The sequence below is a fragment of the Bos taurus genome, chromosome 14 (genome assembly GCF_002263795.3).
Source record: "Bos taurus isolate L1 Dominette 01449 registration number 42190680 breed Hereford chromosome 14, ARS-UCD2.0, whole genome shotgun sequence".
Classification (NCBI taxonomy): Eukaryota; Metazoa; Chordata; class Mammalia; order Artiodactyla; family Bovidae; genus Bos; species Bos taurus.
The window spans coordinates 69,896,173-69,905,840 of record NC_037341.1 but is presented as its reverse complement, the minus strand read 5'-3'; the positions used below and the strand labels follow the sequence as shown (position 1 = coordinate 69,905,840).

At 38.4% G+C, this 9,668-nt stretch overlaps 1 protein-coding gene across 4 annotated transcripts in view; it reads right to left on the bottom strand.

The window, feature by feature from the left end:
* Positions 1-9,668, bottom strand: part of RAD54B (RAD54 homolog B) — a 118,166-nt gene that overhangs the window by 70,616 nt on the left and 37,882 nt on the right. The gene's annotated exons all lie outside the window — the stretch shown is intronic.

Sequence of the window (9,668 nt, the reverse complement as noted above, 5' to 3'; positions counted from 1 at the left end):
TTTCGACACGTTTGCCTAGCTGATAGACTGAAACTGCATTGCAGTATCACTTTAATAAAAACAAAAGAGGAACTGTTTTGTGCTATTTGTTTACAAATCCAGTAGGCAGAAAAATGAAAAAACTAAAGATATGAGTGGTGAGTGCAGTGCTTCCTAACAGAGCCCTTATCACGGTTTCTGAGCTGCTGCTCTCTCTTACAAAATCTGCCTAATGCTGGTCTTGCTGTCAATCAGGAATTGCATATCCTCTAGCTAGTTAGGTTACACCCAGCTCAGACTCCACAGTAAAGCTAAGCTTCTCCTTCATTTTACAGGCTTCAGTAGCCACCGTGTATTTCTTTCCCCCAGTTACTTATGAAAAAATATTTGAACACTAAATCTAAAAAGCAGATAAAAATTATTTTTAAAGCAATGGATTATTCCAGCTGTAACGTACTTTGAATAAGCTAGCCTGCTTTACCACGTGTAGAAAACACCATTCACAGAGAGAACTGCATAATAATGCCTTGAGAGTGCACACAACAAAATCACATTGGCTCTCAGTACTGAGGAGGATTTCTGTTTAGCTATATTCACACAATTTGGACTATGAAAGCGAACAGTCAGTCTAGTCATTTGCAAGGCTATCCATTTGTGTGTTTAGGATATGTTTCCTAATCTCTGTCTGAAAACATGATAAATAACAAAGTAAACAAACAAGCCTATTTTCTCGTGATACACATGTTTTTCCAGACAGGAGAATGAATTAGAACATACTTCAAAACAGTTACATTCAATCAAACAATTACTGAACACCTACCTATAATAATGTTCCCAAGCACTGAGAAAGACCCAAGGAAAACAAAGGTAAATACTGAACTGTCAGGGAAGCCCAAATCTAGAAATCTAGATACAGACCCTATCCAAAGAACTGCAGCTCTACAGAAATGCCATACATTTTCAATTACTTTGTTTTTCATTCTTTCCATGGAAGAGAATTAAATTTATTAAGTTCTCACTCTGAGCCAGACAATGTGCTAGAAGCTTTAAACATGTTATTTGTCAGGAAAAAAAGTGAAAGATTGCCGGGTGCACTGTAGGATGATAGGTGTTTTCTGGCATGCTCTAGAGGGTAATCTGATTCTTCAGTGTCTCTAGCCTTTCACTGTTTTTGAGCAGTTTTATCGCTGAGTAAGACTGCAGAAAATAGTCATGTAAATGATTCTGGTGCATAGAGAAGCAAACTGAAAACTGACCTGCTCCAGCCACCTGATCAGTTACTTAAAGGAAAGCAAGAACACAGGATATATACTATCTTTAAATACAAGCATTGTGTTAAGAAATGAAGTGCTAATGAAAACATGAAAAATCATTCAATCTCACTATCAAGGAAATGTATACCAAAAATGATTTTCATTCATAAGACTCGCAAAATTCTTAATGACTGAAAATGTCAAGAGCGGATGAAGGTGCAGGACAAAGCACTATTCAGGAAATGTTCACGGGAGTGTAAAATGGCTTTGGTGATGGCAATCTGAGAGTATCTATTCATAGTTTACATGTGCAAAAACTTTTAAAATTGCAGTAATTTTACTTCTCAGACTCTACCTGGAAAAATACTCAAACACACAAGGCCTTCACACAAGTAGATGCATAGTACTGGGAGCAATCTAAGAGCAATCAGTTGGGAACAAGTTAAAGTCACGAAAGTATATCCATACTATGGTCAACCCCGGGCAGCACTAAAATGCAACAGGCAGATTTCTATGTATTGACACAAAACAAGCTCCAAAATAAATGGCAAGTAAAAAAAAAAAGCAAGTAAAACAAAAATACATACAATATAATTCCATTATGCTTATCAAAAACACCCAAACCTAAATATTTCTGTGGGTACAGAAAATATATATTTAGGTACAGAATGCAGGTCAATACACAGGTAATGACACTCCAAAAAGGTCTAGAACTCCACTGTCTAATTACAGGAGCCATGAGCCACAGGCAGCTATTGAGCAATTTTTTTTTTGACCCTGCGGCACGTGGGCTAGGTTTCCCAACTAAGGATCAAACCCACAGCTGCTGCAGTGGAAGCACAATCTTAACCACTGGACCACCAGGGAAGTCCATCTACTGAGCATTTTAAATGTGGTCAATGGGATGAAGAGGTTGAATTTTTTTATTTTACTGAATTTTAACTGTGCCATGCTGTGCTTCAGTCATGTCCAACTCTTTGGAACTCCAGGGACTGTAGCCTGCCAGGCTCCTCTGTCCATGGGGATTCTCCAGCCAAGAATACTGGAGTGGGTTGCCATGCCCTCCTCCAGGGGATCTTCCCAACTCAGGGATTGAACCAAAGTCTCCCGTATTACAGGCAGATTCTTCATCATCTGAGCCACCAGGGAAGGCCAAGAATACTGCAGTGGGTAGCCTATCTCTTCTCCAGGGGATCTTCCTGACCCAGGAATCCAACCGGCACCTCTTGCATTGCAGGCAGATACTTTACCAGCTGAACTACAAGAGAAGCCCTAGTTTTTAACTGATAAAAACATAATTCTTTAACTGCAGCAGCATATTATTCCATTAAACACAACTTCATTGTTTGGATAGGATTACATTTTTACTTAACCCTTTTGTCATAAATGATTCTATTGTTTCTAGTATTAGAACTCCCTCCTTCGCCAAACTTTAATCAGGCTCCTCTAAGCCTTCTTCTCAACTAGCAAGAATCCTACTAAACCAGTTTACAGACAATCCCCTTACCCTTGAAACCTAACCAAACTGTTGACACTCCCACCTTTAATACCTAACCAAGTTTTTCTCAGTAATTTTTTACCTGACTGCCTTACCCTGCCCATTAGCTACAAACCCCTGTTGTAGTAGCATCTGAGTTCAGTCTCTCTCCCCTGCTGGAACAGTCTTGAGTACAGTCTTCTTGCCTGTTTTAACTTGTCAGTACAATTTTTCTTGACACTACACATAATCAGATCACCAGTGTAGTCAATCTTAAATCAGAGATTCTGCTTGAATGAATTTTTTCTATGCACTGATATAACACTTAATTGATTTGTTTGAATATTTTATGCAAACAGCATAAATTACATTGACACCCTGTGTAAACTGTAATTGATTATTAATGTGAATTACTTATTCTGTCTTAATTAGAATTAATTTTCTAGCTAAAAAAAAATGAGCAAAATTTTTAATGTAAAAAAGTGCACTGCTGCTGCTGCTGCTAAGTCACTTCAGTCGTGTCCGACTCTGTGCGACCCCGGAGACAGCAGCCCACCAGGCTCCCCCGTCCCTGGGATTCTCCAGGCAAGAACACTGGAGTGGGTTGCCATTTCCTTCTCCAATGCATGAAAGTGAAAGTGAAGTCGCTCAGTCGTGCCCAACTCTTAGCGACCCCATGGACTGCAGCCTACCAGGCTCCTCCATCCATGGGATTTTCCAGGCAAGAGTACTGGAGTGGGGTGCTACTGCCTTCTCTAGTTGAGCCTTAAACACAGATAAGGTCTGGGACTCAAGAGCATCTCCCCTACAGATGCAATCCCCTCCTCTGTTTTGTTTCTTTAATTGAAGCATAGCTGATTTATAATGTTGTGTTAGTTTCAGGTGTACAGCAAAGTGATTCCGCTTTACATACACATGTATCTATTCTTTTTCAGATTCTTTTCCCATTTGGGTTATTAAGGAATATTGAGCAGCACTCCCTGTGCTAAACAGGAGATCCTCGTTGGTTGTCTGTTTTAAATATAACAGTGTGTACACGTCAATCCCAAACTCCTGTTTTAAGAGGAAGAAGGTGCTATGGGCAGTGGATCCCAGCCCGTGTCGCCCCCACCTGGTCCCTACTGATGCAGAGTTAAATGCAGGTGCAGAAGCTAGTACTCTTATTGAAACAATACAGAAAAAAAGACAGAACTAAAGCATATCACCTAGTTCACTTTGAATACCAAATGCAATTTACTAAGCAGAACAGGAATAAGTTGCCCAATACATTTTAAAAGCTTAAAGAAAGTAAACTAAACAATACTAAGAGACAGTGTCAACATAAACATAATAAACCTGACAAGCAATTTCCTCTCAACAAACAAAAACTGAGGAAGTTTAGTCACCTCAAATCAAAATTAAATATCCAGAAATATTTTTAAATAATATGTAGCAAGGTCTGATCTGGCAACTTTGGTCAGCTATAAAATGGTTTCTTGCACTCACAAAAAAAAGAAAACCATTTTTAGACAAAGAGATGGTAAAAATATATATTATTTCAGTTGTGGAAATTTTATCAGAAATTATGGAGAAAAGATTTTAAAAGATATTTTAAAAATGAAAGACCTTCATTTAAGCAACCAACAATTGCCTATAGAATATGAGACCTAACATATCGAACATAAATTGATTCAATATTTTTTAAATTGCTAACATTTAAATCCTTTATTTTTAATTGAGTTCTATGATAAAAGAGATACTGCAATGGTACCCCACTCCAGTGTTCTTGCCTGGAGAATCCCAGGGGTGGGGGAGCCTGTTGGGCTGCCGTCTATGGGGTCGCACAGAGTCGGACACGACTGAAGCGACTTAGCAGCAGCAGCCCTATTAACATGAGTCACATTTTATCTCAAAAGATTTTCAAAGTTACAGAGAAATGTTACCAATTCATGACCAAACAGATATATGAACTCATAACACAGCTATATTTTAATCTTCTATATCTGTCAAAGAATTCCAGCTAGACATGGAACAAAAAACAGTTCTACTACAATAGATGCTGCTCTGTTAAGTCTAAAAACCCAGATTTCTTGAAATTTTAAAACAAGAATTAATATTTCATTTATTACTGTTCCATATACATATGAAAATACTTTGTTCAACTTTCGCAGAATCTATGACGAGTGTCACGAATATGTTGCTAAATATCTGGAGGACTTCCCTGGTGGTCCAGGGGATAAGAATCCTCCTGCCAATGTAGGGTACAGGGGTTTGATCCCTGGTCTGGGAAGATTCCACGTGCCTGGGGTCAACTATGCCCATACACCACTGCTGAGCCCACACTCTGGAGCCCATGCCCTGCAACAGAAGCCACCACGAGGAGCCCAAGCACTGCATCTGGGGAAAGCCCATGCGCAACAACAAAGACCCAGTGAAGCGAAAAGTAATAAAATAGTTCAGTTCAATTCAGTAGCTCAGTCGTGTCCGACTCTTTGCGACCCCATGAATTGCAGCACACCAGGCCTCCCTGTCCATCACCAACTCCCGGAATTCACCCAAACTCATGTCCATTGAGTCGGTGATGCCATCCAGCCATCTCATCCTCTGTCATCCCCTTTTCCCCCTGCCCCCAACCCCTCCCAGCATCAGAGTCTTTTTCAGTGAGTCAACTCTTCACATGAGGTGGCCAAAGTATTGGAGTTTCAGCTTTAGCATCAGTCCTTCCAAAGAACACCCAGGACTGATCTCCTTTAGGATGGACTGGTTGGATCTCCTTGCAGTCCAAGGGACTCTCAAGAGTCTTCTCCAACACCACAGTTCAAAAGCATCAGTTCCTTGGTGCTCAGCTTTCTTCACAGTCCAACTTTCACATCCATACATGACCACTGGAAAAACCATAGCCTTGACTAGATGGACCTTTGTTGGCCAAGTAATGTCTCTGCTTTTGAATATGCTATCTAGGTTGGTCATAACTTTCCTTCCAAGGAGTAAGCATCTTTTAATTTCATGGCTGCAATCACCATCTGCAGTGATTTTGGAGCCCTAAAAAATAAAGTATGACACTGTTTCCACTACTTCCCCATCTATTTGCCATGAAGTGATGGGACCAGATGCCATGATCTTCGTTTTCTGAATGTTGAGCTTTAAGCCAATTTATTCACTCTCCTCTTTCACTTTCATCAAGAGGCTTTTGAGTTCCTCTTCACTTTCTGCCATAAGGGTGGTGTCATCTGCATATCTGAGGTTGTTGATATTTCTCCGGGCAATCCTGATTCCAGCTTCTGCTTCTTCCTGTCCAGCGTTTCTCATGATGCATTCTGCATAGAAGTTAAATAAGCAGGGTGACAATATACAGCCTTGACGGACTCCTTTTCCTATTTGGAACCAGTCTGTGGTTCCATGTCCAGTTCTAACTGTTGCTTCCTGACCTGCATATAGGTTTCTCAAGAAGCAGGTCAGGTGGTCTGGTATTCCCATCTCTTGAAGAATTTTCCACAGTTTATTGTGATCCACACAGTCAAAGGCTTTGGCATAGTCAATAAAGCAGAAATAGATGTTTTTCTGGAAATCTCTTGCTTTTTCCATGATCCAGCGGATGTTGGCAATTTGATCTCTGGTTCCTCTGCCTTTTCTAAAACCAGCTTGAACATCTGGAAGTTACGGTTCACGTATTGCTGAACCCTGGCTTGGAGAATTTTGAGCATAAAAAAAAACACTTGGAATACATATAGAAATATAAATTCTTGGAACTGGTTAAAAAGAGAACACAATTTATTTATTAATGTTTCTGGTGTTTTGCCAGTGCTCATTGTTTGGGTCATGAAGAGTTTTATAAATTACTGTACTATCTATAAAATTTATAATTTTTATTGCCTGTGATTATGGGACATAACTCCAATAATCCAACCAACCCAAGACTTTTAACTGAACCAAAGATTTTTTAAAAAAATAAAAGGGACACTTGCTAAACATTCAAAAATCAAGAACAAAAGCAAAAAATGGCAATGTAATTTATGTTTTCTCATAAATATCATACGGTATATGACTGAGTCAAATTTGAAACTCCAAAGAAAAGAAAGGGATATTTGTGACCTGGTGAGATAGGTAAAATAATATATGTTTAAAATAAAAATTTTCATAAAAATACAAATCAGTAACTGACATTATATATCCCTCTAACATAAACTGACAGAAATTTTAATTATAATTAAGAGTTTTATTTAAATTACATGAAAAAACTAAAAGAAAAATTTGAAAAATACTTTGTTGACTTTGAAATTTAGAGCTGCTTTTAAATTTATACAATGTTCTTATGAATTCAGTGTTAACAATATGGAGTTGACACAAGAATTAGTAAATCTGCTTAACTTGGACAGACATGTTTTTGAAAGTTACATGCTTTTATTTCCAAGTCAAATCAATTCTTCTGTAAAAGATGAGATAGTTTTGTTGATGGAGATGTGAATATAATCAAAATTTTTTAAAAACTCAATTCAGCTAGTGAACTTTTACACTATGTTTAGAACTTATTTATTTCATAAATATGAAGTCTAATCAAGAATGCAAAATAAAACTTCAGCATCTAAATTGAGATCTGCTGTAAATGTAAAATACATGGCAGCTGTCAAAGACTCAGTATGAATAATAATAGTTAATAACTTTTATATTAATTACACGTTGAAGTTACATACATATTGAGTCGATTAAAATGTATTATTAACATTACCTTCACCTGTTTCTTTATACTCTCTTTAACGTGGCTACTAGAAAATTTTTAAATCTTTACATATGATTTATATTCTAGTTCTATTGGGCAGCTTTGGTCAAGAAGGTCAGACACCAAACCAATGACAGCAACTATTACTGGGAGGAGACCAAAAGTGAGGGGAATAGCTTAGAACCTTTCATTTAACTGTATTAAATGGCAGAGACATTTCAGAAAGCAATTAGTAAACCATATTAAAATGTAATTTAAACACATTATGATCTGACAACTGAGAAATATTTGCATAAGTTCATAAGACCACATGCACAAGGATGTTCACTGTAGGATTGTTTTTAATAAAATCGTAAATAAATCATGATGTATTTACACTATGTAAACCCTGCAGCAACTAAAAGGATTCTAAAATGAAAACAAAAATCTTCAAAGCACACCAGTGAGAACTGCAAAGTACTTTCAGCAGAGAATATCTTCATCCTAACCCCCGCCCTAAGAGACCTGACCACGCCTAGGATGGCCTCTAGCAGCCTAAAGGCCCTGTGTCAGGGACAATCTAGCTTCCCCATGAGTTCCATTCCGCAAAAGCTCAGAGCTTCCAAAAGAATTTACTGTTTGTTCTAGCCAACACCCAAGACCATAGGCCCTTGACCTCCGTTTGGTAGCACATTTACTAAAAAGGCTGACAATTGTGAATCCTTCCTCTGTCCCGCTGACATGCTTTGGATCTCCCACAACTCAGGAGTGTCCTTCCCAAGGACCTGAAAGTCACTCCTTTGAAATGCAATTATCAGGAAGAATAGAGCCAAGGCCTTCCAGTCTTGGTGAGAAGGTGGGATCCTAACTTTCATAACTGCCAGCTAGCAGACACAGTGCCTAATCTCATTTACACCAACCTGCTTTTTGCCATTTTTCACTTCCCTGACTCTACTTGAGCACTCTGCCTCCCTCATCCTCCCTTCAAAAGCCCAGTCACCTCTGCAGAAATCAGAATGGAGCTCAGTTCTTGACCCCACTGTCAGGAGTTATTAGATAAAATCTGTTTTAATTGTTTTTAACTAATGTCTAGCTTTGTTCATCTTTGACACTAGTGAATGAAAAAAATCAAGTTGTAGGTAGATATATGTATACTGCATGACATTTATTTGAAATATACCACTCACATCAGTAATTCCAATCTCTTACAGGTAAAATTTATAAGAGCCTAGCTGATGTTGGTGGTAAAGAACCCAAATGCCAATGCAGGAGATGTAAGAGATGAAGGTTCGATCCCTGGGTCGGGAAGATTCCCTGGAGGAGGGCATGGCAACCCACTCCAGTATTCTTGCCTGGAGAATTCCATGGACAGAGCAACCTGGCGGGCTACAGTCCCGGGGGTCACTAAGAGTCAGACACGACTGAAGCGACTTGGCACGCACACACAGCTTCACATATAGTATTTTAGATAGTTGCATGGGGAGAATGTATTTAGGTACATTACTCTCAATGAATGCATGATGTATTTTGAATAAAATGTACTGATGTCTACAACTTTAAAATTCATTTTTTAAAAATAAGACAGACTGAAGGATGAACAGATATGCAATAAAGAAAATACAATAAAATTTTAATTGTGGAACCTACGTGGTTGGTGTTGGGTAGTCAATGTAAAAGTATCAATGTTTCTTTATGTTTCAAAATTATACGTTCAAAAAATTACCCTTAAAAAATAAATACATCTGCTAATATATTTTAACTCTTTAGCTATTAAAAATGTGGGAAGTTTGGACAAAGCCATATTTCTAAAGCAGAATTTAGATAATTAGATCTATTAAATTTAATAAATAAGGAACAACTAACTCATCCCACTAGGAATAACCCCTATTGTACTTTCAGACTGTGCCATCCAGCCTCCAAGGGGCACGGAGTGCCACCCTCAAGCTCTGAGGTGTGGTGTTTTATCCAACATCAGATGTGGCAGGAGGAGTCAGTCCCTCCCAGAGTTGGGGGCTGTAGTGATTTTTTTCCCATGAACTACTTGTTAGATAAAAAGAGTACATGACTACTGAGATTATTTCCGTATTTTAGGAGATTTTTTTCTTTAAAAAGGTATAGATTTTCTATCTTATTAATCTTTGTCTTATCCCAGGTTCTCTGGCAAACAGGGCCTGAAACGATGACTGGAATGCTAAGGCTTTCCTTGAGTATTGCATACACAGGGCATCAAGAGTGAAAAAAAGTAAACTGAGGCAAGGAACCATGTAAAGTCCTGGCTTGGGGA